The following is a 27,186-nucleotide window of genomic DNA, read 5'->3' on the forward strand; positions in this document are numbered from 1 at the left end:
AGGGCAGGCCCAGCGACCCTTTTCTGTAAAGGATCAGAAGGTAAATACTTTCAGTTTCATGGGCCATGTGGTCTCTGTCATAGTTGCTCAACTCTGCCACTGTAGCATGAAAGCAGCCATAGATAATATGTAAATATGGGTATGGCTGCGTTCCAATAAAGGTTTATTTACGAAGCAGGTGGTGGGCTGGATTTGGCCTGTGGCTTTAGTTTGCCCACTCCCTTTCTAGACCCTGCATGCTGGGCTAAGGCACTTGGACTTTGTCCTGAAGGCAGTGGAAAGCCATTGAAGTTATTTTGGGCAAAGAAGTGAAATGGCAGAAGTGACATGTTAGGAACATTCGTTATTTTGGGCAAAGAAGTGAAATGGCAGAAGTGACATGTGAGGAACATTTGTTTAACAGCTGGACAAGAGGCCTGGGCCTGTTCAAAGGCAGCAGCAGCAACCCAGGCATGAGGTCATATGGTTCACAGTGGTTAAAATTGGAGCAAAGGACCAGGAGAAGAGATATTGCAAAGGGAGAACCGTAGGATTTTCAGTCTTCTTAGACTTTAAAGACAAGAGCCAAAGAAGATGAAAATTTAAACTTGGTAATTCACAATGATACCATTGACAGAAATACGGGTATTGGGGACGGAGAAGGGTAATTGATGCATCTGGTTTTAGATACATTGAATTCAAGATGACAGTTGTTCATCCACAGGAAATGTCCAGTGGATAATTGGAAATGCAGGGCTGAAGCCTGGACTGAGGAGGTGGGTCTGGAGATGGAGAACAGAAGCCATAGGATTAAATAAATTTTCCCCGTGATGAGCAGAGGGCTGAACCTTGGGGAATGAGCATAACTCTGGGTTGGGAAGAAGAAGACAGAAGAGAACCAGAGGCCGAGGAGGAGAGTCCCAGGAAGGGCAGAGGATGGGGCAACAGAGACGAGGGAGAAGGGACTGGAAGGAAGACTGCCGAATTTGTGACAAGGTGGTTATAGGTGGCCTTGAGGAGTCTGATGATACCAAGAGAAGGAAAGGAGGGAGGAAGCCAGGTTGCACAGGGTCCGACATAAACGAGGGATAAAGAATCAGAGACGTTAGTAAAATAGACCACTCATGGAGAGTTTGGGTGGTAAAAGAAGAGAGACACATAAGATTTCGGTATTTGCATGTCAAAATAACCTTTTCTTTAGCTTTGAGGCAGGGAAAGCATGTTGTGACCGGTTCTCATTTCCTTCTCTGGAGCCGAGCTGTGTTTGGGAGTTTGTGTGTACACTGGGCTTCCATTGTGTTTGTAGGCTCCCTTTGAGGTGTGGTGTTCGCAGCTCTGCCACAACTTGCACCACAGAATCCAGCCCATGCTTGGACTCTTGCCATGGCACAAGATGTGACCTGTTGTGGAAATAGTTGCATTTGCCTAACTCGGAGGAGGAAATGGGGTAGACCAAGAAATTGAAATGAAACTTCTTATTGCAGAGCCTGCCCAAGCCTGGGAATTTGAGATAATTCCTCAAGTCATTCAACTAGATATCAGTTGATGTTCGGAGTATTTCAAATGTACATTCTTTGGTTTGAATGCTAAGTAGTTTTTGGCTCGGTTTGTGTGAAGACGGCAGTTAGACATCTGGTAGTAAAAGCAACAAGTGTCATGGTTTAGAGCCACCATTTATTGAACACCCACTGTGTACTGGCCACAGTGCTGAGTGCTCTGTAGGTCTCATTTTATTTCATCCTTGCAACAACCTATAACATGGGAGTTACTATTCCCATTTCAGCAAGAAGGAAATCAGATCATAAAGAAGTTGAGTAACCTGCCCAAGGCTGCAGGGATTTGAACCCGGGTCTGTCTGACCCCCGGTTTATGCTGCCCCCTGTTCTCTCCCACCGGAGTCTGCACTTTCTCCTCCTACTTATGTAGAAGGACCAGAGACAGATTGAGCTCTACAGGTTAAACATTCAGAGCCCGTAGTGGGTATTTCCATTTCTTAGGAGTCTGTGAAAAGGGTGGAAGAAGTGTGGGATCTTTGGAAGAGACGAACCAAACTTCACACGCTTTAACTGTTTGCCCAGCTAAAATTTTCCTATGGTTGGAGAAGGTGGCAGCCTCGGGCTTGGAAAGGAAATATCACTAGAAGGCGTGACCGTCCGATTCCAGGCCTAGCTCTATGCGAGTTATAATCTATTTTTTGTTTAAATCCTCGGTATTTCTCTCTGTCACCTCCAACTCCAAGCTCTGAGGGCAGGTCCTGCGTTGTCTTGTTCACGCCCACACCCCCAGCGTTAGTGCGGGGTTGGGCAGGTAGCGTGTGCTCACTGAAGGTGTGTTGCTTCTGATACACCAGACAACTTGGGACAAGGTGCTGACTCTCCGTGTGCCAAGCACTGCGGTCGGTCACAGAGGTGACACAGGGCGAGTTCTCTGTCCTCAGGAGGCAGACATTCTAGGAGGGGGGGGAGACAGAGTAGATGTGTCACATAAGGTCAGGCAGCCTGAGAATGCTCTCCAGTTCAATAGCAGGAGAGAAGGAGGTAGAGGGCAATTGGGGCGGACAGTTTAGTTAGGGTCATCGGAAGGCCTCACCCAGCAATGAAGCAGGACAGTGACGCTGTCGGGAGGAAAAAAGTCATAATAATGTTCTTTGAGGTGACTACAGACATGTCAGCTGAGCCGTCAACACTTGGTTTTAATTCTTTTGCTTGGCCGTGGTTGCTAACACCCAGCTCACTGCTGCTCCGTCTTGGGCCTCCTGTCTCCGGCCGTGCTGAGCGCTCCCTTCCTCTCCTGGGTCTGTGCTTACCCTGCTGTCTGGCCTGCGTCTCCTGGTTGCCCTCCAGCCTCCCGGATTGCTGCCTGCTTTGCGGTTCTCTCTTCTATGTCTTTAGCTTAGTAAGCTTTTACTTGGTGCCTTTGTGTCAGCCCAAGTATTCTGGCTGCGTGAGCTCATCCCCTGCTCTCCTGGAGCCTGAAGTCCCCCACATTCATGCATCCAGCCTGGAACCTCCTCCTAGCCTGCTGCCCCTCGAGCACCTGAAACCATCCCTGCCCTGGTGCCATGTCTGTCTGCCTGTGTTGCTTGCCTCGAGTGGGACCCCACCCCTCAGTTGTGTCTACTGCAGGAGTCCGTCCCATCGGTTACCAGCCCTGAAGAGCCCATCTTCCAATTTGTCAGCTCACTCCCTTCTTCTCCTGCCCCTCTCCTGTGTTTAGGACTCATCATTTGGATTTTTTTAACAGCCTCTTCCTTGGTCTTCCGCTGTCCATCTTGGTCCTCCCTCATTCCACCCCGACACTCCTATGAGCATGATGTTTCTAACTCACACATCTCATCACGGCTGTCTTCTGCTTAAAAGCCCCCGAGGGCTCCTCATTGCTTCTAGAATAAAACCTCAGCCCCTTCAGCCGCCTGCAGTCTTTTCATAATCTGGCCTTGGGCCACCTTCCTTGTTAACCTCTTCCCTAACCCATATTCTACCCGCAGCCCAGCCTCCCAATGGCCTTCACCTCTTGGCGCCTTTGTCAGTGCTGGGCCCTCTCCTGGGAATGACCCACCCCTCCTCCCCATTTCGGGAACTCAGCTCCAGATTCCGCCCTCCTGGACACCTTCCTTCCCCACCCTGTCCCTTTCTGTGACCTGCAGATGACTTTCCTCCTGGCTCCCAGAGCACCCTCATTTCTCTCTCTCCCCAAGCACTTGTCAGCATAACTGTTCATTTACTATCTGTTGTGCTCAGTAAACTGAGCTCCTTCAGGTTGGGGACAGTACACACACACACACACACACACACACACACACACACACACAGTCTCTGGGTTCTCAGTGCCAGCATAATGCACCTGGCTCAGGAATTGTTTGTTGAAAGAGTGAGAATAGCAAAGTCTGTTTCTGCAGCCAGACAACAGATTTATAATGTGATCAGATGTATTTGAAATTGGTTCATTGGCCATTGAGTTTGGTGGGGCCACCCCTCTTCTAGGTTGTTCTGGGCTTGGGTTTGTGGCTGTCTCTTGTGTCTTCCAGCATACTGAGGCCTTGGGAATATAACTTCTCTATATTCTTAGCCTCTGACTTTCTTTTTAAAACTCCTGTTGTTGATGGGATAGTAATAGCAATTCAAAAAGAAAAGTAATCCATCAAGGAATGCCCAGGAGGGAGGTCCACCCAGCTTCATCCTGGATGAATCCCAAATTTTCTAAATTAGCCAAAATAATAATTCTTGCTAATAGCTGACAGCTTCCCCCTCACCCCCCATACTCCAGTTGAGGATGCTTTTCTGGCTGGGGGGGGAGGATAGCTAGTGGTTCTTTATGGAAGTTCCCAAGAGCATCTTTATCTTCATTTGGAACCTTGTCAAGTCCTCAGTGAATACTGACAAGTTGCAAATTGAACAAGGTTCTGACCCCAGGTCAGTGCCAGGTTGATGTCTGTATTCCCCGTGGGAGCTGGCGTGGTGCACCGAGGTGGTAGCCAATACATTCTCATGTTTTCGTTTGGGACATTTGGCTCAAGGCTTGTTGCATCTTCTTCACTTCCCAGTTCTGCCACAGAACTGGGAAATTGTGCTGACAATGCAGCTTTTATTTGAGGGCTCACAGTAATCTGGGCAGGCCTCCTAGAAGAAGCAGCCATTCTCAGCACAGAGGTGACCTGTGGACCAGGGTGCTCCAGCGGGCACCCGGGACTGCGTTCCTTGCCTGGAAATACTTATGATGCTGTTTCCCTTTCAGGGACTTTCCGTAAGCCCTTCCCTCGGCACGGAATGCATTTTCTTTCTGGATTGCCTGGTTCGTGCCTCTTCACCCTTCAGATCTCAGCTCCTCTGCCTCTTCTTGGGAGGCCTTCTCTGACCTCCCTGATAAGAAGCCGGGGTCTTACCATCCCCTTTACCATTATTATTACCTACTGCTTGTTGATTACACGCTGTGTGGCAGGCACTGTCAACGTGCTTGCTGGGTAACCACGTAGGTTTAGGGCCTCAGTGGGTGTTGGCTGGAGTAAGTGTTATCATTATTATCCCAGAGATACTGTTTGAGGAAACCGAGGTCCAGATCCACTGAGGACATGCGAGCAGGGGCTTGCCCCCAGGTGCCTGACTGGGTTTGTGCCCACCCATTCTTCCGTCGTCCACAGGCTCCCTTTCCGCACGTCCCAGCAGTCCACCCTCCCGCTCATTCTCAGCCCTCATCAGAGGCCGTTTTACATTTATTTGTGTGGTCGTAGATTAATGCATGTGTGTTCTCCCTGCTGGGCAGCCCTGTCAGCCCCACAATGGCAGGAGCCTGGCCTCTGATCCTTGACACAGAGTTGACTGACAGCCTGCTGGACTGCCCAGGCAGCCACTAGCCTGCTTTTCTCCTTGCCCCGTACATTACAGGAGTCTGGGCTGCGAACGTAAATGGAAATCCCCTGGGGCCCCCCACGTTTTAGCCTGCACCCTCAGCTCTGTTTGCATGTCAGAGCCGGCTGTGCTGAGGCAGTGTCTATGCCTCTGCCGCTCCCTTTGTCCTTTTTCCACCTTGCAAACCCCTCCTCACCCTCCTGTAAGGAAGTGGACCCCTCTTTCCTCCCAGGACAGGGCCAGCGCCCTTCCTCTGCACCTCTGGACCTGCACACACTCTCAGGACGGCTCTAACCTCCACGGGTCATCACCACCCGTGTGCCCACCCTCCTGGTCCTTCCGAGCCCCCGGGACCAGCCCTGGTGTGGTCTCGGGCAAGGCGGTACCTTATGTAGTCAGGACCAGGGGGGTCTACAGACGGGTGTAAGGGAGGACAGAGTTATTACCTTAAGATCAGCCACTCTATGATGCAGTTTTTGTGCATGTGCCTGTGCTGGAGAGTGTGTATGGGGGTGTGTGTGTGTTTCTTGCTTGATGTTTTTACTTGCATAATTTATCCTTGTGCACATTAGAGTCCATGTCTCCCTCTCTCAGGGGTCTAATGTAGGGCTTTGAGTAATGGATATTTCACAGCTCTTGGCTAAGTCGATGTTTCCTCTTCTCTCAAGCCGAGGGCACCGCCCCTTCCCCCCATCTCCTACTTCGATACCTTGGGAACCATTTCACAGAGTTGTGACTCAGAGGACCCTCTTCCTAGACCCCGTTCAGAGAGCAGTGGTGTGAAAGCCTGTCTAGACTCCTGCAAGCTGGGCAGGGGGCCGGGCCGCTCTGCTGTGGCCGATGGCAGGGAAGCCAGGTCCCCCAGGGGCCCCTCACTGGGCCTCCAGGGCCCTCTAGGGCCAGGCTGGCTAAGCTCCGAGTGACTCATCCTGGTCTTGAGTGGGGAAAAGTAAAAATAAAAAAATGGCTTCTGCCCAAGTGGGGAAAGTGGGCACGGGGGAGGAGCAGCAGGAGGACGGTGGCCACGCCTTAGGTCCGTGCGCTGGCAGCAGGCTGAGGTTGGCTTAAAGCGCAGATGGCCTCCAGGACAACGCCGCCTTCACGGGACACTGACACGCTGGTCTCAGGCGTGGAGGCAGAGCCGCTGCAGAATGTCAGCTCTGCACCTGCTCGAGGTCCGACTGGAGACAAGCCACCCGAGCTCCCTAAGCCGCAGTTTCCTTGCCTGTAGAATGGGATGGTGGTAACAGTAGTCACCTTGAATGAGGTTCTTTAAGGGGGAGATGAAACATGCCAAGCGCTGTACCTGGATGCAGAAAACGCCCAATGTCTGTTTGCATTGTTGCTGTTTCTAAAAAGCAGTGCTGTTCATCATAGCTGTCAGAAGACTTTGGACAAGATACAAAGTCTAAACTGCGCAGTGAAAGGCTGCGAGCTGTCATGAGACGCTGTATGAGAAAAGCCCTTGGTGAATTGCAGCTGATGTGCAGGCATGATTATTAGCACAAATATGTCAGTTACTGTTTTGGCTTTAGAAAAATTGAGCACAATTTGATGATGTTGAATCTAAGTTCTTGTTTTTGTTTCTTGTTTTGGAGGCAGATTTGTTAGACAGGCCTCAATTGGAATCTCGCCCAGAGGCTGCGTGACCCACACTGGTGACCCGGGTGCCAAAGGCTGGCATAGCACTTGGCACAGAGGACCCTTTCTGGGGCTGTTATTATTTTAAATCTTTTACAAGAAACATTTAATACACAGTAGTATAGTAAGTTCTCGTAGGTTCGTTGACAGTGAATTGTGGGAATTTGCTCTGGACCCAAGAAATTCTCACTCTTAGAGTTTTATGCCTAGCATAGCTGAATAAATTTAAACAGTTTGTTCAGAATTTGATTATAGATAACTACCATTGTTTTCTCACGTAGGTTAGAAATATTTTCTTAATATCAGCTGCTTGACTCTCTTGTGTTTATCTCCGTTCCATACCATTTCCTGACTTTCTCCTATCCTTCCGAAAATAAAAATTGAACAAAATTTACCGGTTTGGAAAAGTGTAGGTACTTTCAGGCAGAGGTTGAGAGCTCTTTACTCACTGGCTGCATCTGGCCAACAGCTGTATTTTGTCAGTGCTCCCAGTGTTTTAAAACTTTTTAATCAGTGGCTAACATTTAAAAATTGGTAGATACTGACCAGAAGTCGGGATTTCTAGCTCTTCATGAAAAACGGAAGATCTGGCTGCGGTGGGTCTGTATCCCCTCCCCTCGTGGTGATGCTGCAGAGTGGGGTCCCCCTTCCAGGGTCTGCTTCTCCACTTGGCTGGGCCCTGCCCAGCCGCTCGCCTTTACACGGCCTGTGGGTAATTGAGTTTGTAGTCTCTGCTAACCCTAACCCACACCTCTTAGGCACTGTGCGCCAATTTACAATTATTTTCATTAGCAACTTTGCTCATAGATAGGAAGATTATTTCATCGCTAAGTTGTCATTTTTGTGATAATCCAAGTGGCTCTAGTGTTTTTTCAGGCTCTGTGGGATTAATAGAGTCACCTTCTCTCCTCCCTGGGGGATTTCCTCGTTAACCGCTTTTGTCTTCAGCAAGACTTATAAGTCAACAGAAAATGTTGGATACTGCAGGATATAAATTTTGATTGCCCCTGTTTAAGCGAGGTTGAAAACATGTGGACTGTTTTAATTCAGTAATTTATGATGTTGTAAATTTGAACAGTTAATGATGCTTAATCTTTTTATTAGCCATCTCGTTGAAATAGTTGTAAGTTGGCAGAGTCCTTCTTGAAACAGGTGATGAGTTTGAGATTCTCCGTCCTGGAGACCATCCCCATCTGTCATCTCTCCTTAGGCAGCCCACAACCCCTTCCAGCCAGTGAGCACACAGGTCTGGTGGCCGCAGGCAGAGCTGGGAGAGGCGGTGCTGTGTCCCACAGTGGTTACTGTGGGGGAGTCCTTGCAAACACTGAAACTCTTAAAATTGTGATTTCTCTATGAGCTTTTTGTATTTGCTGAGGAAGATTGGCCCTGAGCTGACATCTGTTACCAATCTTCCTCTTTTTGCTTGAGGAAGATTGGCCCTGAGCTAACATGTGTGCCAGTCTTCCTCTAGTTTGTATGTGGGACGCTGCCACAACAAGGCTTGGTAAGCACTGTATACCTCCGCACTCGGGATTTGAACCTGTGAACCCTGGGCCACCGAAGTGGAGTGCGTGAACTTAACCACTACACCACCAGGCCAGCCCTCTATGAGCTTTTAAAATCTGTTTTTTGTTTCTGTCATGATGAAAGAGTGTACTTTTGTAACAAATTCAGACAACCCTGAAGTGCATCAACATAAAGGAAGAAAGTCTTGTGTGACCCCCACTTCCAATCTTCCCCAAAGACTGGCACTTCTGAGACTTTGTTGGGTGTAATCCTGGACTTTTCCATTTGCTTGTGTCCCCCCCACCCCCAAAATGCACGTCTTTACTTTTGTTTTGTAAAAATGGAATCATTCTCTGCATACTGTTCTGCAGCTTCCCTTTTTTAAAAAAAAATTATTTTATTAAGGTCTTGTTGCCTTATAACATTGTGTCAGTTTCAGGTGTACATTATTATTTATCAGTTTCTGTATAGACTGCATCGTGCTCACCACCAATGGTCTAGTTTTCATCCTTCACCATACACATGTGCCCCTTTACCCTTTCGCCTTGGTAACCACTGATCTGTTCTCCCTATCTGTGTGTTTCTTTGTTTATCTTCCACGTATGAGTGAGATCATACAGCATTTGTCTTTCTCTGTCTGACTTATTTCACTTAGCGTAATCCTCTCAAGGTCCATCCTTGTTGTCGCAAATGGCAAGATTTCATCATTTTTTATGGCTGAGTGGTATTCCATTGTATACATATACATACACCACGTCTTCTTTATCCATTCGTCCATTGATGGACACTTGGGTTGCTTCCATGTCTTGACTGTTGTGAATAATGTGCAGCTTTCCTTTTTATAGCCAACTGACAATTACTATGGTTATCTTTTCGAGTCTATACGTACAAATGAATGTACCTTGTTATTTCTAACAGTTGTCCTTTATGCTGTGGATGCGTTGTAAGCTTATTTAATCATTCCAGTATTGGAAATCACCCAGTTGCTTCTGATCCTTGCCATTGCCACCATGGCTGCTGTGGAAGTTGTTGCACGCTCCCATGAACTTTTGCATGAGATTTTCTATGGTATAGATGCCGCGAAGTAGGACTTTCGGTTTAAATAGTTTGCCGTGTAAAATTTGAATCAATATTGCCTAATTGCCCTCCAAAAAGGCTGTACCAATTCACGCTCCTCCCAAGACTATCCAATAATAGCTCCAATAACCCAGTTTTTGCTTAAACATGTATAAGAAAAGTAGACTTTAGAAACTCGCAAATATGCCGTCAAAATGACACGTTTGGCTTAAATGTTCAATATATGTAAGTCTATAGATTTAATTAAATGATTTTCATACCTTGATTTTGGATGGTTACTACCCTGCAAGGTGACAAAAATGTTCCCCAGCTATTGTAGCGGTTGAATTATTAAATATTTACGTAAGGATTTCCGTTGTGCAGGGTCGCCTTTGGGAGAATCACAGCCAAGTCACAGCTTCCTTTTCCACGGCTCAACCAGGGCTGCGGAGCACTCAGCCTGGAGGCTGGGTCACTGTTTAGATGGGCTGCCCAGGGAGTGGCAGGCCTTAGGCCCAAGAGGCCTGGGGAATGGGAGATAGCAGGTGATGAGGAGACACCCGAGGGCTCCCAGGACACCCTTTGCATCTGAACGCCATTTTCCATTGACAGGTTCTTCCCAGGTGTTTTTTCTCAGAGCATCCCTACGACCTCCCGTCCCTATTTGTTTCTGGGGACACTCAGGCTCAAAGAAGTTCTGGCTTATTGATGTCACACAGCTGGTAAGGGGCCATGCCTTGGACACAGGTGTCCTGACTCCACGTGTGGGGGAGTCAGACCCCTGTGAGGCTGAGGCAGAGCTTTTTGCCTACAGCACAGCATGGAAGTTTCCTTTACTCAGCTGGCGGTGGAGAAAGCGGAGGGAAGTGACATTCCCAAACTTCCTGTGGTCACTTGTCCACAGCGCTCTCCTAGGAGTGCTAGCATTTACGGTTATGTTCTCGGATGTGTCCTGAGCATTTGGGAAGGATCCGTGAGTTCTTGGCCAGGGGCCTTCACTGATCACACGAGGTTGAGCCCAGCCGATCCAGGAGCTTTCTCCCTCTCCTTAGAAGGAACAGGTCTCAGGAGGGCTCAGCCCCAGCCTGCTGACTGCGGGTGGAATTTTGAATCCGTCTTCTCCAGAGGCCTCCTCGCTGCCTCTCTGACTGGCGCCTGGCTTTGCTAACAGGTTAGCTGTATCAGCCAAAGCTCCGTGGCACTAACCTGAGTTAGGAGCCTGCGGGTGGATTTGATGCCCAGACCACTGACCCTTCCCGGATGCCCTCAGCTTCTTTAGACCCATGCAGGGTGGTCTGGTTTAATGCAAACAAGGATCTGGAGTTGGATAGTCCTGGGTTCAAATCCTGTCCTCATTGCTTTTACTAGCGGGGTGAACATTTGGCTGTTGACCGCCCCTCTCTGAGCCTCAGTATCCCCTCCTACAAAATAGGCATAATAATTCTCTCAGAGAGGCATTTTGAGGAATATGTGAATTAGGATTTGAAAGGTGCCTCTCAGATGTTCAGCACAGAATAGACACTTCGTCAGTGTGAGAGAGAACACTCTCCTCCGGAGATGCTCCAGACTAGTGGCTGCTGGCTGGTGATTGCGGGGCCAGGGGAAGGCCACCACCTGAACCCCAAGATGAATCATGCACAACGTGTGCTCTTGGGAGCTCACTGTTGTAGGGGAGCCCAGTGAGCAGAGACAGTGTCATGTGGGCCATAAGAATCAATTAATAGAGGAAAGATTAATTAACCTCCAGGTGGGGTGGGATGCAAGAAGTCATCAAGCAAGTAGGGTATTGAAGGTTGAATAGGAGCTTGACAGAGACGATAAGGCCATATGTAAATTAATAGGCAGCTGTATCCATTAGCGATAAAGTGATATTGTTTTTTATGTATAAATGTTAACTTCTCTTGACTCTTAACCAGTACACTGATATATTCAAATGCCCTTTCCCTTTTCCTCTCATTCCACCTCTCCTTCTCCCCACCCTATGTTAAGACACTCATCCACTAAAAATTTCTTAAAGAATTTCTTTATGCTTTAGTCAGTCCTCAGAGGATGACACTGCCTCACTCTGCTGAGTTTTGATGAGAGCTGTGGGGTAGCTGTTTTTTTTCCTTCCTTTTTTCTACAGTATGAGTGAGTTCTTTTGCTTTCTCAGCAATGAACACGCTCCCAGCCATTGGATGTTACTGCGTCACTCCTGTACCCCAGGGGCCTCTGTCATCCCATGTCATCACCAGAACAACTCTGTGGGACAGCAACTCTTGATTCTTTTTTACAGATGAGGAAACTGAGGCTGGGGAAGGTTAATATACTGAGCATTGCACAAGTGGGGTTGCCACAGTTCAACTCTGGGCTTCTCACTGTCCCCTGCTGACCTGCTCAGGGCCTTGCGCACAGTAGGTGGACGAGCTGGAATTGTGCTGCCGGTTCTGTAACTACTCAGTGTGGTGAGTGTCCTCACTGAGCTTCCCACCAGAAGCACGCAGCAGGGATAACTAACATAATACGCACTTTCCCACTCGTCTCCCTTTTATCTCTGAGGTGCTCGTAAGCAGATCGGTTAGACTGTTAAATTTTTTGTGCTGTCTCTGCCCTTTAAGGAATCTGTGACAGAGAGCAGGGGCCCGAGAGCCCGGCCTGGGCGTCCGAGACCAAGAGTCCGGCGCCGGCTCTGCTGGTGACTCCTCAGTAACAGTGGTGAACCACATCCTTTCTCCAGAACCACATCGCCTCGGTGCAGGCTGGGGCGCAGGTGGTTCCCAAGGATGCTGCCCGTGTGTGACCTCCCACGATAGAGTGAGGCTGCGGAGTGTGCTAGAAGGAACCCAGGTGATGGTTCAGGAAGACCTGAGTGTGAATCCCGGCTCCTGTACTTCCCAGCTCTGTGACCTTGGGCAAATCACCTAACCTCTCTGATACTTTTTGTCTGCATCTGTGGAAGAGGGCAAATAGGACCTGCTTCCAGGCTCACCCTCAGGATTCCAGGAGACCCTGGAAATAAGGTCGCTCTCCTTCCCTCTGTCTCCCACTCCCGAGGGCCTTGGTTTTGGACTCGCCAGCCTTCTCTGCAGCGGAGCCCAAAACACCTGGCTCGGCTGCAGTGTTTGTTTTCCCCGGAGCAGCCCAGGATGCTCCGCCCTTAGATTTCGTGAAGCTCTTTTGTGTCGTGGAGAAACTCCTCAGAGGAAGAAAGCGTTGACCCATTGGGCCTTGTTAGCACTCCAGGGACAGGGCTCAGGCCCTCTGTCTCCCCTTGCAGATGGCGGCTGCGATGGGAGCCGTGCGCAGGCTCCTATTCTTTTGCGCCTCTTTGCAGAGAACACCATTCGTGTACCCAGTGTTTGCCACGCCCAGGCCTGGTGTTGGGGGGTGGCTGCAGAGAGGCCCAGACGTACAGTCACTGCCTCCGAGAGCTCACAGGGACGAAGGGTGCAGACAGACGGTGGGACACGTGGGCTGTGCCGTGGGCAAGGCATGGAACAGGGTGCCGTGGGAGAAACGAGGACCAGGCGGCTCTCTCTTGGGGAGTCAGGAGTGGCCTCACAGACGAGACGAGTCGGAGTCGACACTGCAGAAGTCAGGAGGAGCGTTCCAGGCAGGAGGAGCCACAGGGCGGAGGCCCGAGCCGTGGAGGAGGTGACACCTGGGTGCGTGTCTGGAACGGGGGCCAAGAGCTGGGGCCTGAGTGGCCGGGTCCTGGTCGTCATCTGTACACTGAGGACCCCGGACCTCCCTCCCGAGCTGCCAGTTCACATGCTCACTCAGCATCCACGCTTTGACGTGCAGTGGGTCTCCTAGACCCAGCATCACTAAACAGACGTCTGGATTCTTTTTTTTTTTAAAAAAAGCAAGACCTCCCTACCCCTCTCCCATCTGCCCGTATTACGTGGCCCCACCATTTACCTGGATGCCCAGGCCCACAATCTAGGCCTCGTCTTTGATCTTCTCCTGCCCTCGCTCCTCACAGCATCTGTTTGCCATTCTTGACAGCTACCGCTCTGTCAGAGTAGGTCCTGAAAGCCACCGCTCTTCTCTACCCTCCTCCAGACGTTCTCATCTCTCGGCAGGTCTCCCTGCTTCCGCTCTGCCCCCACTGCTGTCAGTCTTCCACACAGAGTGACCTTTTAGAAGGTAAATAAGATCATGTCACTTCCCTGCTCAAAACTCCGCTGGCCTCCTAGCCTCCTGGGAAAAGTATCTACACTGCTAGCCACAGCCTGCCAACCCCTCCTACTTCTCTGGTCTCACCTCTTAGGACTCTCCCCTTTGCTCCCTACTTTCCAGCCACTGCGTCTTTCTTGCTGTTCCTCTTTCTTGCCTCAGGACCTTTGCACTTGCTGTTTACTATCAGGATCGCTCTTCCTGACATCTTTGCCTGGCTCACCTTCACTCCATTTTGCTCTCTCTTTGGGTGGTCTTGCACCCATCTGAGATGGTAGAGGGTCTGTCCCACCCCATCACTCTGACCTCTTACCCTGTTTTATTTTTCTTCATTGGCACTCATCACTCCCTGACTTTATGTTATATATTTATTTGTCTTCTTTATGGTTTGTCTTACCCAGAATGTAAACCTGTGAGGACGGGTCTTTGTCTTACCTCTCTCATCCACCACTCTGTCTCTAGGGCCTAAAACAGAGCCTGGCACACAGTAGGTGATCATCACACATTAGGTGGGTGAGTGAAAAAATGAATGAATTCATGCAAGTGAAGACTTGGGTGTTTATTCCGTAGGCAGTGCAAATCCAGTAGACATCTTTCAGGAGGTGAGTGACGTGGTCAGCAGCTTTATTTTAGAAAGCCAGCTGGTGGCAATGTGGGGGCCGGACTGTAGGAGGAGGCAGGAGAGCTAGTTTAGAGGCTGTTAAAATGGTCCAGGGAAGTGATGCTGAGCCCCGTGTTGAGCTGTGGGGATGGAGAAGAGGAGACCGATGACAGGATGTGACGACCTTTGAGTATCTTTGGTTCCTATTGGGTAACTTGGTGTGGGGATTCTTTTATAAGAAAAACAGGAGGGGATGAGCTGGTCTGGGCAGAGGCATGGCGAAAACCTCCGTGATGTTTTTTTCCCAAGCAAATATCAGCCCCAGGATGCACGTCCTCTGCCAGGCTGTTGGTCCTCCAGGCAGCGACTCTGCTCCTTTATAGACTCCCCCATTCCGTCTAGCAGTGTGGTCCAGATGGTGGCCTCAGTGACTCTCGCTGTTCTTCCTGCACACGGGTCCTTCCTCTTCACACTACCTGCCACACTAAGTCATTGGTTCTTTCTTGCAATGGGTACATTTCTCCATATTTGACTCCAAAAGAGACTGGCTCTAACAAACTCCCCTTTTTTTTAGAGTACCTGGTTCTGCCCAGATTCCAGGTGGAGTTCACTGAAAACTCAGGGGTTCAGCGTCTCCCTTACCACAGACATGCTCAGGAACTCTCGTCCTCCCTCAGGGGTCAGGGGTCAGCCTGACAGCAGGTACCCATTCCTAGCCGGGGCGTCACCGTGCTGTCTGGTACTGCCTCTTGAGAACGTTCTCCTTGGGCTTGAACGATGCCTTCTTCCAGAAACCCCCGGTCACCTCCAAGTCTTGATGAAAAGACTTTCATCTCTGAGTAAACACATTCTGTCTTGCTGAGGTGTCCCCTCTCTGTCCCTAACCGAGAGTATGTCATCCCGGGCTCTTAAGCCTTGGTCCCAAGTTCCCTTCCTGTTTGTGGAGCCCTGTGAAGTGAAATGCGGCACCATCTGTACAGCCAGATGCTCACCTCCCACACCTCCCTCTCTCTTCCAAAGGTCCCGATGTCGTAGGAATAACGTGAATAGCTACCCCGTGGAGCTTCCTGTGTGCCAGGTACTGTGTTAAGCGCTTCCCATGCTACCACCCTGCAGGGTAAGTGTTATTATCCTTCTCCAGGTGAGGAAGCTGAAGCCTGGCAGTGCAGTGGAGCTTAGTGTTAAGAGTATGGGCCTAGGGTCCAACAGACCAGGGTTTGAATCCCAACCAGCTGTGGATCTCAGGCATGCAACGTAATCTCTTTAACCTTCTTTCTCAGATCTAGAAAATGGAGATAATATAGGGTACTAGGGTTGCTGTGAAATTAAATGAAATAACATGCGTGATTTCATAAGTACATAAGTACTTGCTTTATTGCATGCTGGACAGTGTGCCATCAGTAAACAATAGCTCCGCACGTAGATACTGTTGTCAGCAGCATCATCATTACTGCCTCAAGGCCACACCGCTAGTATGGAGGCGGGACCAGGATTTGAACTTAGGCCTGCCTGGCTCTGAAGCCCGTGTTCTTTCTCCTGTCCCACACTGTTGCTCCCAAGTTTATCTTGCCTAAGACTTTCTGGTCCCTAAGTTTGCATTCTTGGTCTTCCTGGCTGTGCCATTTGTTTCCTGCTGGGCAGTGGGCTCAAGCTAAGGCTCACAGTTCCTTGGTCCCTTCTAGCCAGTGACCTCCTTTCAGTCATTGACTGAGCAGTCCCCGCTGGCTGGGGTGTCCAGGCAGGAGCTTAGGCAGTTTTCCCCAATTGTCAATGTCACCTTGTCTACCATGAAAGCCAGGGAGGTGTCCCGTATAGTTGTGTGTGTTGGCAGATTGTCCAAAGGACAGGAGCAGCACCAGAAAGGCCTGGTGGGTGTTCCTGTCTTTTGGGGTCACAGATCCTTTGTGAAGCTGGTGAAATCTATGGGGCTCTCTCCAGAAAAATGCGCATGACAGATGCTCACAAGCCCAACATTTTTCATGAGACATTATCCCCGAAGCCCACCCAGGGATCCCAGCTGAGAAATTCAGATCTGGAAGGTTAGCTTACATGTGCGTTTGTCATCCTGCCCCTCCTCATTCACAACTACAGAGTTTTCTGTTTCGGTAGGATGTTGGTATTTGAAGGTTGTTGGGCCATCCTGGTAGCACTGGAAATACCTATTTTCTTTATACTATTTGCCATTTTCATTTCTTCCCCATACTAGAGAAATGCATCCACCCACTAGAACTGGCCTGGCCATGTTGCTGGGACTGACCTGCTGATTTGCACGTAAATTCAAGCCGTAGTCCGCATCTAGCAGACAGCCTGGGGAGGTTTTTTGGCCTCAGTGATCAGACTCGTGGGAATTTTATTGTGATTTATAGATCATAAAGGTGCATAAGCTTAGCTTCAGCAGGGTTTAGAGTTCTAAATTCAGGTAAATGTAAATCTCTACTTTGCAATTTAAAAATTTTTGGAATTTCAGTCTTAAAGAGTATGCCTTTTTCCTTCTTTTTTTTTCCTTCCAGTTTTCAAGGTATGGGTCTGGGAGAAGGCAGATTCCAAGTACTTAACTCCCCAGTCTTCTAACTCACTTGTAGCCCCTCCTTGGGACCTTTCCAGGGAACCATGGAGTCAGCCTGCTGTTTCTAACAGCGACAGGAACCATGGATGTCGCTGCCGATGGCCACCCCGCTCTCTGCCTGGCCTTCGGGGTCCCACAGAAAGATGGAAGGAACCTTCCATAAGGGAGGCCCGAGAACCCTCCCTCCCGCTCTGACTGCTGTGCCAGCACCCCCTACAGATGGACGTGGCACGTGGATTCGGGGCGCGGGAGCTGAATCCACGATGTATCAGATCATTTGATAGAAAGCTCTTCCTGATGTGTAGTTTTTCCTCTAAAGTTTTTCTTCTTTGCTTTTTCTAAATGCTAAAAGCAACCAATGCTCATTTCAAAGCCAAGATCAGAACTCTTTGCGCCTGGCTTGGAGTTCCAGCTCCATCAACTTACTAGATTTGTACCCTGGGAAAAACACGCACCCTCTCTGAGCCTTGATTTCTTGTTGTGCTGGAGAGATAATAATTTCACCTCGTGACATTGCTGTGAGGACTGAGGGAGCTCGGTACCTGGAATGCACTTCCAGAGGTTTGGCATGGATTCCTCTACTCAATGAATATTTATTAAGCACCTACTGAGGGCCAGTCACTGTTCTACTTGCTCTGGAAACACTCAGGAACAAGACAGAGAAGGCCTCTGCTCTCATGATGCTCACATACTAATCAGAGGAGACACAAAACAACCAGGTCGTTTCAGAAGTTAAGAAATTAGAACTCACAGGTGGTGTGCAAGTGACAGGAACGGCCCCTTTCGATTGGACGGCTGAGGAGATGGCCTCTCTGAGGAGACATAGCACTTTGTGACCTCTAGGTCCCAAGTTTCCCAAGACATCCTGCTTTTAACAATCCGTCTCCCAAGCAGAGGTCCCAGTTTCGAGTTTGGAGAATCTGACTGAGTAGCCATCAGTTCCCTTTTGAGTGGTCGTTGTTCACTAGCCGGCCCCCCAGCAGAGGCTGAGCTCCTGGGCCTGGAGAGCGCTCGCCGGGAGCCGTCGTTGAGTGGGGGGCCTTCGGGGTAGGAGGCGGTGATTAGTTTCTAGCCAGAGCCCATTTTGCTCCACGACTGCGTTGAGCTTTCTGGTTCCTATGTCCGGAGCTGGATGTTAATTTCTCTTCTGGCGAGACTGTGGCCCTCTGCAGCCTCCTGATTCTCTGCACAGTTCTTTAAGAGCTTGTTGAGGCCCGGCCAGAGCACTCCCAGTGCCTTCGTTGCCCATTGAACCACAGAGCAGTCAGGCGACACCTGATGCCAAGCGCATCGCCCCTGCGAGGTACAGTATGGACTTTAAATGCCTTGCTGCATCTGGCGACAGTGACCCAAACCGATGAGCGAGGGAAGCCAGCGAGCAGAAGGGCGGGCTGCCTCTGACTCACCTGTCATGTTCACAGCTGACCTACTTTGGTTTGACCTTGATTTGCTCAGTGCAATTAAAGACACTGTCGGGAATGCACTTCTGCTGCCTGACTTAAGTCCAACATGTGACAGCCCAGGATCTCATACACACACATGACCCAGGCAGATGGACGGACGGACAGGCAGTTAGGTTTCCACTTACCTCTGAATTGTAATTCGATCACAAGGAAAGGGCTTAATTTCAAGAACACGGAGCAATTATTTGAGGCTGGATACGATGCCAAGGCAGCAGGCTTTGATTCTTTGCTACAGGGCAGCTTAATCAGGAAATGGCCTAGATGGCCGCCTTTCAAGTAGGTCCTTGCAGTAGCCTGGCAACTGGCACGGGGTCGTAATGGGAGAATTTGGCTCTGCATGTCTGTGGGTGTTTACAGGGCACTGCGGGGCACGGCTTCTTTTATTTATAGAATGTTGTGAGCAACAAGCAGCAGAAGGCTGAAAAGCCACTCAATCTCGATTTATTTTTAACAAATTCCATTTTTCCCCTCATCCCAGAAAGAGAACTGAGTTATTAAAAAACAGTAAAAAATACATCATCGCAGAGCGTGCCATATCTAATTATGGGGTTGCCAGCATCGGCCTGCAGCCACATTTTAAGGGCTTTGTAAATCAACCATCCATTCAATCTGTGAACTTATATGACTCCTATTCTTCATTTAGATGTAGAGCGAAATTATTGGCAAGTGAGAGCTGATCAGAAAAAGTCCCACACTGTCTAAATTAAGAGATGAAAGGTATAAATATAGAATATTGTACTTATGTTCTCAAAGGGAGATAATATCCCCCTTTGTTGTCCATTAAACTTGGCCATACAGCGTCCATCCCAGACCACTGACTGTCCGCTTTGGGGTTTCTCACTCATCACAGTGGTGGATCTTAGCTGCTCGGAGGAGCTGTGTTGTCATATCTCGCTGAGCCCACCCTGAGGCTGTTTCCCACGTAGTCATGAGAAGACAGCAGTGTGCTGCTGTGGGGCCTGTGTGCTCGTAGCGCGTTAGAGCTGGAGGAGTCTTCAGAGACCCTCTAGTTCAAGTACATCTTACTAGAGATGGGGAAGTGAGGCCTAGAGAGGAGGGACTTGCCCAGGGCCCCATAGCAAGTGATGACAGAGCTGGCCTGTGGCCACGGGCTCTGCGCTTTTCTCTGACAGCGCCCTGCTGTGCCAAGCTCTGAGCAGTGAATTCAACAGATCTGATTTCTGCCCTTCAGGGTTCACAATCTCAGACAGACAGACATCAAGACAGTTGAATAATCCCCATATGCCTGAGTAGACCAAGGTTTGTGTGGGCAGCAAACCAGCTAGTTGAGTGGGGGCGAGAGGGAAGGCAGGGAAGCTTGGAAGCTGTGTATTTTGAAACCAAGGCCCAGGTAAAATCGGTTGCTCTCTGACCCGCTTGGGAAGGGCTTTACAGACGCTGGCAAGTTTCTAATGGAAAAAGGTGCCACACGCTTGCCGAGTGTTGGGGGAGGGAAGGTATTGTGCCATGGTGGGTGCCAGTGGAGATAAATATTGCAGCCTTGGGAGGAGCCCTGGGAATGGATCATTGAGGAGGTTTCATGGGAATACCAAAGGGAGTGAAGGGCTGGGGCGCGGCGCAGGCCAGGGCTGTGTGGTCCTGAGTCCCGTGGAGTGCTCCACCCTCTCCTGGGATGGTGTGTGGGCGGCATGAGTGCTGCCCTTCCCGTCCTCTGGCCCCCAGGTAGAAAAGCAATACCTGGTCATGTGGTCTTTCTTCTAACCCTCAGAATCTTCTTTGCACAGTAGTCTGGGCAGCCAGTATCAATGGACTAGAGCCGACATGTGAGCTGGGACCTGTCTCTTTCTTGCCCTGGGCTAATGCCTGGCGCTGTGCCTGGGCCAGAGTGGGCTCTGGGTGTTAGTTCTCTTTCTGAGGCTGGGAGCGGGCAGAGAGACCCAGGGAAAACTTTATGGGGAAGGATGGACTGTGCAAGCTTCTGGGGAAGTCAACTCTTGGCAATGCTAGAAGGCAAGGGTTTTAGAAGACGTGAGTAGGCCAGGAGGGGGTGACCCAGGCCTAAATTAAGGCCATAGCAGTCAGCACAGAGTGGCCAAGAGGGAGAGGAGCGGTTACAGAGCAGGAAGAAGCAGTGGGAGTTAGCTACAGACAGCTGACCGGAGGGTGAAGGACAGTGATGTTCTGGGCCGTGAACCTACAGCTGCCAAGGAGGCTCATGGGGAGGGAGGGATCAGGGCCGTGGCAGATGCAGCAGCCTGGGAGCCCGCGTTGCTCAGGCTGGGGTCTTCGGATTATCGAGTACATTCTCTCTGAGAAGAGATGGTCCGTCTTCCTGCCCAGTGAGTTCCTGGCCACCCTGGACAGTGGTTCTCAAACATGTTGCCAGGTGGCAAAGAATGAAGTCAGTACATAGCATGTTCTCAGCATCACCTCCATAAATTTTTTTTCTCAATCTTTTGATACCTACTGCTACTTACCTGCTTTTGAGTTCTGCGAGTTGAGACATGTAAATTAGCAGTAATAATTGCACAGGAAATAGGTGATGAGCTTAAGTTTGAGAATTTTGTATTTTTTCTTGGATTTGTATTGTAGTTTTAATATAGTCTAAGAATGTTTTTATTGATAAAATAGTTTCTAGTGTTAAAACGCTTTTTCATTTTTATAGTTTCTAAAGGCACTGATTTTTCATGATGGGGGCACCTCCTGGGTCTCCACCTCTGAACCAGTTTTCAGGGAGCAGATTCTCCTCTTTCTCTCACTTGTTTTCCTACCCCTGGCCCTTGCCCTGTGTCCCAGCCTCTTTTCCTGTGTGTGGCTCAGCCCAGGAGACCAGTGAACCCAGGTGAGGGGTGTGTGTCAGTAACTGGTTCGGTGGTAAAGAACATTAAAAGCCTCACCTGAGAGGAGGTTGGGAAGTTGCCTGTGAGCTGGGATGACCCGCAGACTTCCTGTCCCAGGCACTGCCCGGGGAGACAGCCGACCTGGCCACTTCATATTGCGTGCCCCCAGATGACAGTGGCATTAGTAATTGATGCTGTTTTAAATTCTCCAGAGTAAGAAAATGGTGTTGTTTGGTTACCACGGCCCTGTCATCTCACACTTTCACTGAATTACTGTGCCAGGCACCCAGTGGGCGTTCAAGAAATGCTTTTGGTTCATTGAGCTGTTGCTGGCCACAGCCACCTCTGCCACCACCACCATACGGTGTTCTGAGAGCATTAAGTGAAAGTCCTGAAGGTTGTGTATGTTAAGTCTGGTCCAGAGTCCATCCTGCTGCCTCTGGGCAGGTCAGCCGCACCCCGGCTATCAGCACTTGTTGGCTCTTATCAGAGAGACAGAGTGGTCCAGGGGGCAGGGGCATGAGGCGTCACTTTCTCTGGCCACTGTGCTGCAGGAAAATCCCATCTGTACTCGTGAAGACAGGCAGGTCCCTGGCCCCCTCGGGCACCACACCCCAGGCATCCTGCTTCCCCTTTACGGACATGTATGCCTGGTAGGAAATCCTTTATTCGAATCCAAACCTGCTTCGTGGCGCTGTTTCCCCAGTGACCAGTTCTACCCTTGGTAGCCACGCAGAACAAAGGTGGGTGGGCGAGGCGGGATTCACTTTCCAGGTCTGGAAGCCATGCTCACGGGCCCCCTCCCTCCCTTTCCCCACCGGCTCATCTCCTCCAGTGCCTTCAACCATCCTTTCCATGGTATGGCTGTCGGTATTAGTGTTCACAAGAGGTGGACGTGAATCAAGCATTTACCGTGTGCCAGGCACTGTGCCCAGCTCCCTACATGCACTGTCTCGTTGACTTCTTGCAGCCGCCCTGTGAGGTGGGTATTGCCAGCGTCCTCCTTGTACCAGTGAGGAGACTGAGGACACACGCCCAGTCTCGTCCGGAGTCGCACATGGAGTGGCCCAGGGGAGGTTTGGAGCCCGCCGTCCGGCCCTGAGCCTTGCCTCCTGGCTGCGGGGCTGTCACAGCTCAGGGCCTCAGTGCCTAAAGCAAGCCCGTGGCACACTAGACCGGGGCTGGCCCCACCTTCACTTGTTTTGCAAGAAATCCTGAGTTGAACCGTGTTCTCTGAAGCCTCCTCAGTTGGTTTTGACAGAGCAGACTGCCGGTCTGGCCTTGCACCGGCGCCCACACACGGGCTCGTCCCAGCTCTGCCGGGCCGGCAGGCCTTGTGGAGCCTTGGGTTTGGGTCAGGGTGACAGAGGTGGCTGTTAGTCTTTTCCTTTCCTGACCACGAAGTCTGATGCAGTAGGTTTCTTGTCAAAGGCTTCGTCGTGGCTTTGTGGCCAGCAGGCAGAGGGAGGAAGGTGCCTGGGAACTGCAAGGCGGACACCTCTTCAAGTGCCTACGCCGTATTTGGTCCACAGCACAGCCCCAGCGCCCACAGCTGGGAGGCCAGGGGCCAAACGCACCCTTTCCCGAAATGCCTCAATCAGGAGGGGCTTTTGAGGTGAGGGGAGGGAGGGAGAAGGGGTCAGGTTGGGGCCATCGGACCTGGGATGAGTGTGGCCCGGCCCCTCGCTACCTGGGTAACTGTGTGCCAGTCACAAAGGTCTCGGTTTCCTCTTCTGAAAGATGGAAATAACACTTTTAATGGCATTTTAAATAATATATTAAATAATAACAGTGTTAGTATTGAATAATAATATATTTGAACAGTCTTTTCGTGGGGATGTTTTGAGGGTTAGATGAGCAGAGGCAGATGCACTGTGAGGCTGCGGTGACTGTTGGGGAGTGGTCCCCAGCCCTGACACCTCCACGTTGGACAACCAAGCCCTCATTCACTGTCCAGCCCTTCCCGCCTTCGTGGCCTGGGTGCGGCCCCTCAGCGGCCTGCCGTCGTGTGGAGTGCGGGGTGGGGCTGTGGAGGCCTGGGCCGTCCTAGGCAGGAACAGCCCCAGGGCCCAGCCTGGCAGTTGTGCTGGTCATCGTGCTCTGACCCCTGGCAGCTCAGGCCAGGCTCGCCCAGGAGTCGGGGGCAGACGATCTGTGGCATCGTCAGGAGTCCGCTTCCTGTGCTCGGGGTCAGCGGCCCTGGGCTTTCCTGGTCCAGGCCCTGGCCGCACCCTGGCTGAGCCAGAAGGATGGAGAGGCTGGATTGAACCATCTTTCTTGGTTTCTTTTCAGGTGGAGTGCATCCCAGATACTGTTTCCTAGAGATTTAAGCAGCAAAGTGAGGGACCTGGTCCCCCAGGTTTAGGCCCAGAGACCTGGAGGGAAAGCAGCTCAAAGCAAAAGAAAAAGGACTGGATAGAGTCAATCCTATCACTACCAGAAATAGGGCCCTGAGCAGGGAGCTCACCTCCCTGAACTGTAGTGTCTGTCTGAAACCTGGGGACTAAGCCCTGAGGTTGCTGGGAGGATGGGACGAGATCCTCCACGGGCGTGGCCAAGGGCACCTAGTGCAATGTCCTGCAGTGAATAAATATGAATATTAGAATATGAATTTCCTTTCTCCTCCGCTGTCTACTCCTTTTCTAGTCCTGACTACTGCTGATTTTCTGTGTGTCTTTGGGGAAAGATCTTAACCTCTCCTTGCCCCTTCTCTTTGTGGGAGAGAGCTGAGCCACCTGCTGGTTCTGACTGGGTACGTGGAGCCCCCTATGAGACACCTTGGGAATGTGTGGGGCGGTTGGCTGTCCTGATGGTGGGGGCGGGGTTTTCACTGGGGGCAGCCGGGATGCCAGATGTAACAAGTGGAGAACGAAGGGTTGTGACACCATCATCCCGCACAGCTTCCTAAAGTTGAGTGGGCATTCATGTAGGTGAAACCCTGTATATAGTTGTCTGAGCCTGGAATCTGGCTCCATTTTACACACAAACACAAATGCTTTTTGCATGTTTTTAGTATACACTGCATTTTCCAGGAACACAACCACCAAGTCTATGAGGTTTGCCTATTTGCTGTATATAGATACAAGCATCTCCTTATCTTCCATCGCCTCTTCTGGAGTCCCTGTGCCTGACATTTGCATATTGATGGGCCTGTTATCTTATTTTAACTAACTTTATTTCCTTTGTTTGTATTACAGTGAGGGTATTACGTTGATTGTTTGTGAAATTATGTGTTGTTAGGTTATATTACTTACAAATTTCATTTCAAGAGAGTGAAAGGAATGTTAAAAATAATTGTATTGAATCTTTGAGTATGCGAGAGGGAGTGTGTGTGTTTCTCAGTTTATAAATTAGCTGGAGAAACCTTAGGATAGACTTGAAATAAAAAGAAATGGTTTCATTTCTCTTAGAAATGTCCTTTTACATAAGGATATGTAATAGAAGTCAGAATTTTTAACTGCATCCATTGACAGAGAAATAAGGTGTTTTGATGTTTCCCCTCTTCGTTTTAGAAAAGCATAAGCTTAAAGAGTCTGAAACAGTTTTTATTATCCTCTTTTTTCATCTTTACCACCTCTGTTTTTTGTACCCCTCCCACCTGTACATATATTTTTTTTTACATCCATGTGCAGATTTTTACAGAAAGGAAAACCAGCCGAGCTCCCTGCTCTTTTCCCAGTTTGTTTGGGTGGTTTTGTGGCGTCTGCCTGCGTGGATGAATTGTGTGAATTACCTGTTCGTATTCTGTACTGATTTTTCCACGGAGGTGTGTGGCTTTTATTGATTTCTAGGAGGTTTCATTTTCGTTTTGTTGAATTCGGAAAGGATAAGACCCCTTCACCTGTCACGAGCTGGGAGTCAGACCTGGGTTGGCATCCGCGCTCTCCCGCGCTCGCGAGCCGAGGACCCGCAGGCAGTTTCCTGGACTCCGAGGACTGGTTCCTTCTTCCTTGAGAACGCAGTGGAACAGCACTGCCTGGCGCAAAAGAAAAGCCTTGCGTGTGGTTTCCGCTGCTCCAGCTTTTGCGTTGTTATTTTTGTTGTGATTCCTGCACTGAGCATGTTCTCAGAGACAGTACCCCAGGCTCTACGGCTTGTGCTTCTTCAGTTCCTTAGACATGGAACACTCGCTCGCTGCAACCAGAGCTCAGAAAAACGAAACTGAAATCACTGCAGGATTTTTTTTTTATTCCTCGAGTAGGAAAGAGACAGAAGAAAGAAAACAAGCTGATTCCATTTCAGTTAAGAGAGGAACACGCAGGGTCGTTCCTGGGGTCAGGACACGCTCAGGGGGTCCTCTTAGATCTGGGGCCCTGTGGAAGGCCTCGGGCTGCGTCCTAGCATGAAATCGTCTCCTCACACCGTGCTAGCCAGGGCAGGCGAGGGGACAAGGGCGTTTCAGAAAGGTGTCCAGTCCGTCAGAGTTGAAACAGAAAGGGTCATCTGTTAACTCTGAGTTAACCAGTTAAACACCTGCCATTCCCCCGGCCTCCAGTTGTTCATGTCCTTGTTGCCGGTTTGGCATCTTTGCCCTGTGGGAGGGAGGCGGGTGGGTGGGCACGTCCCTACTTGGGACGGAGCTTTTGCTTTTTTTTTGCTGAGTCACTGAACCAACAGAGCATGTGCGGAGTCCTGACTCTAGAGTGGGGCACATCGGGGTTCTGTCCATGTTCCCCCGTCCCAGCTGTGTGATCTTGGACAACTTGCTGCACCTCTCTGAGGCTCAGGGCCATCTTCTACATGATGTTGATAATAATGCGTTGTGAGGACCAAACAAGCTGTGTAAGGGCCAGCACCGTCCTTGGCACGTTGGATGCTCAGTAAATGGGAGGTCCACACTGCTCCAGAAAGGCAGGGCATGGGTATACAGACCGCAGTGTAGCCTGTGATGCAACTCAGACATCTCATAGGCGCCTTTCCTCCAGCTGTCACACAGGCTTGCCGCCTGGCAAGTGGAGCTTGGGTTGGATTTTCACCCCCAGTTGCCCCCTTGGCTGGGGGCCTTTGTGCCCTTCACAGACTGGCTGTCACCCCTCACATCAGAAAAACAGTCAGGAAATCCCGTTGGCTGTCCCTTCAGAGTATACCAGGAATCAGCAGCCACCCATCACCCACCACGGCCACTCAGCCCCGACTCCGCGGCCGCCTTGCATCCCGTCCATCAGCGCAGCCCGCCTGAAGAAACGTCTAGAATTCAGCCGCCTCCCAGCCCCTCATCTCCTGAGACCAGTCTGCTCCTGAGACCAGGGCTGAGCTGGCCATCTCTCCAGACTGTTGTCGTCGTCTCCTTCCTGGCCTCCCTGTGCTCCCTTTGCCTACCACCCCTCCCACACACACACTCATGCACACGCTCCTGCCACCGCCCGCACACACACAGTCCCCCACGGCCACATGTACACAGTCCCCCCACAGGATCCATCCTCCCCCTAGTCCTTCTCAACACGGCAGCCAGATTAAACCCTCAGTGGGATCCTGCCACTTCCCATTTCACTCCGAGTCAAAGCTAAGGCCCTTGCAGGGGTCTGCCAGGCGCCCTGTGGTCCCTCCCCACCCTACTCCAGTCATTGGTCCTCTAACATCCGTGGCTCCACCACAGCCCTGTGCACTGGCTCTTCTCGGCCTGGAAGGCTCCTTGCTCGACCCCTCACCTCCTCACATCTTGACCACCTTCACCTCCAGTGCTCCTCCTGCCCCGTCTCTGGCTTGTCTCCCCAGCGCTTACCACCAGCCAGTATAATTTCCTTGTTTATCTCCTTCGCTTGCCTTCCTCAGCAGAACGTATACAGATGGGGACAAGGATCTTTGTCTCCCCAGCCCCAGCCCTGCCGTGGAGAACAGTGCCTGGCACTTGGATGCCCTCAGTAAATATTTGTTGAAAGATTAATGAGTGATTGTGGGCAGCACACTAACAGTGTCTTCATTATTACAAAATTGTCCCGAATCGAAATTTGCCACATGCAATTCGTGGTGGAAATTTACTCGAACTACCAGTTCTTTCACTGTAGAAATTACCTGGCATATACGGGTATTCAGTAAATTGTGTGGGTGGATTGCTTTAGGGCTTTGGGGC

At 50.4% G+C, this 27,186-nt stretch overlaps 1 protein-coding gene and 1 long non-coding RNA gene across 21 annotated transcripts in view; one reads left to right on the forward strand and one right to left on the reverse strand.

The window, feature by feature from the left end:
* The window catches only part of BMAL1 (basic helix-loop-helix ARNT like 1), a 104,607-nt gene that overhangs the window by 30,954 nt on the left and 46,467 nt on the right, over window positions 1-27,186 (forward strand). For 7 of the 20 annotated variants that reach the window (XM_044752930.2, XM_070491154.1, XM_044752933.2 and 4 more), the window contains one exon: window positions 15,307-15,364. The exons of 9 other annotated variants lie outside the window; for them this stretch is intronic. The gene's annotated coding sequence lies outside the window, so the exon portion shown is untranslated. Of the gene's footprint in view, window positions 1-15,306; window positions 15,404-27,186 lie in introns of those variants that run through there. 4 more of the 20 variants (XM_070491160.1, XM_044752934.2, XM_070491155.1 and 1 more) reach the window with 2 other exon arrangements.
* LOC139041150 (uncharacterized) lies at window positions 1,635-26,900 on the reverse strand. Its single transcript, XR_011495894.1, has 3 exons — window positions 26,765-26,900; window positions 13,428-13,645; window positions 1,635-2,428 (listed from the first exon to the last, which is right to left on the reverse strand). It is a non-coding gene; the product is annotated as an uncharacterized lncRNA (long non-coding RNA).

The sequence above is a fragment of the Equus asinus genome, chromosome 20 (assembly GCF_041296235.1).
Source record: "Equus asinus isolate D_3611 breed Donkey chromosome 20, EquAss-T2T_v2, whole genome shotgun sequence".
Classification (NCBI taxonomy): domain Eukaryota; kingdom Metazoa; phylum Chordata; class Mammalia; order Perissodactyla; family Equidae; genus Equus; species Equus asinus.